Source organism: Arachis stenosperma, chromosome 2 (assembly GCF_014773155.1).
Source record: "Arachis stenosperma cultivar V10309 chromosome 2, arast.V10309.gnm1.PFL2, whole genome shotgun sequence".
Lineage (NCBI taxonomy): Eukaryota > Viridiplantae > Streptophyta > Magnoliopsida > Fabales > Fabaceae > Arachis > Arachis stenosperma.
The window spans coordinates 24,196,976-24,198,161 of record NC_080378.1 but is presented as its reverse complement, the minus strand read 5'-3'; the positions used below and the strand labels follow the sequence as shown (position 1 = coordinate 24,198,161).

Here is a 1,186-nt window from a genome sequence, read left to right as displayed (position 1 = left end):
GAGAATGATGATGAGTGTCACGAATCATCACATTCATCAGGTTTAGGAACAAGTGATATCTTAGAATAGAAGCAAGCATGATTGAATGAAAAACAGTAGTAATTGCATTAATCCATCAAGACACAGCAGAGCTCCTCACCCCAACCATGGGGTTTAGAGACTCATGCCGTAGAAGATACAATGAGAACCGTGTAAAGTGTCATGAGGTAGAGATACAATATCAAAAGGTTCTATTAATAGTGAACTAGTAACCTAGGGTATACAGAAATGAGTAAATGACATAAAAATCCACTTTCGGGGTCCACTCGGTGTGTGCTTGGGCTGAGCATTGAAGCTTTCATGTGTAGAGACTTTTTCTGGAGTTAAACGCCAGCTTTTATGCCAGTTTGGGCGTTTAACTCCAATTTTTGTGCCAGTTCCGGCGTTAAACGCCGGGAATTCCAAAGCTGATTTGCAACGCCGGTTTGGGCCATCAAATCTCGAGCAAAGTATGAACTATTATACATTGCTGGAAAGCCCAGGATGTCTACTTTTCAACGCTGTTGAGAGCGCGCCAATTGGGCTTCTGTAGCTCCAGAAAATCTATTTTGAATGCAGAAAGGTCAGAATCCAACATCATCTGCAGTCCTTTTGAGTCTCTGAATCAGATTTTTGCTCAGGACCCTCAATTTCAGCCAAAAAATACCTGAAATCACAGAAAAACACACAAACTCATAGTAAAGTCCAAAAAAGTGAATTTTAACTAAAAACTAATAAAAATATAATAAAAACTAACTAAAATATACTAAAAACATACTAAAAACAATGCCAAAAAGCGTATAAATTATCCGCTCATCAATGCTCCATTCAAAAAGCATGTCAGAGGGACACTTCTTGATCAATTGTTTGTATCTTTCCCAAGCTTCATAGAGGGATTCACCTTCCTTCTGTCTGAAGGTTTGGACTTCCACTCTAAGCTTACTCAATTTTTGAGGTGGAAAGAACTTTGCCAAGAAGGCATTGACTAGCTTTTCCCAAGAGTTTAGGCTTTCTTTAGGTTGTGAGTCCAACCATATCCTAGCTCTGTCTCTTACAGCAAAAGGGAATAGCATAAGTCTGTAGACTTCAGGGTCAACCCCATTGGTCTTGACAGTGTCACAGATTTGCAAGAATTCAGCTAAAAACTGATGAGGATCTTCCAATGGAA

General features: G+C 39.4%; 1 non-coding gene across 1 annotated transcript; it reads left to right on the top strand.

The window, feature by feature from the left end:
• The first annotated feature begins 851 nt into the window (after nucleotides 1-851).
• Nucleotides 852-959, top strand: LOC130964599 (small nucleolar RNA R71). Its single transcript, XR_009080687.1, has one exon. It is a non-coding gene; the product is annotated as a small nucleolar RNA R71 (small nucleolar RNA).
• Nucleotides 960-1,186: the final 227 nt, after the last annotated feature.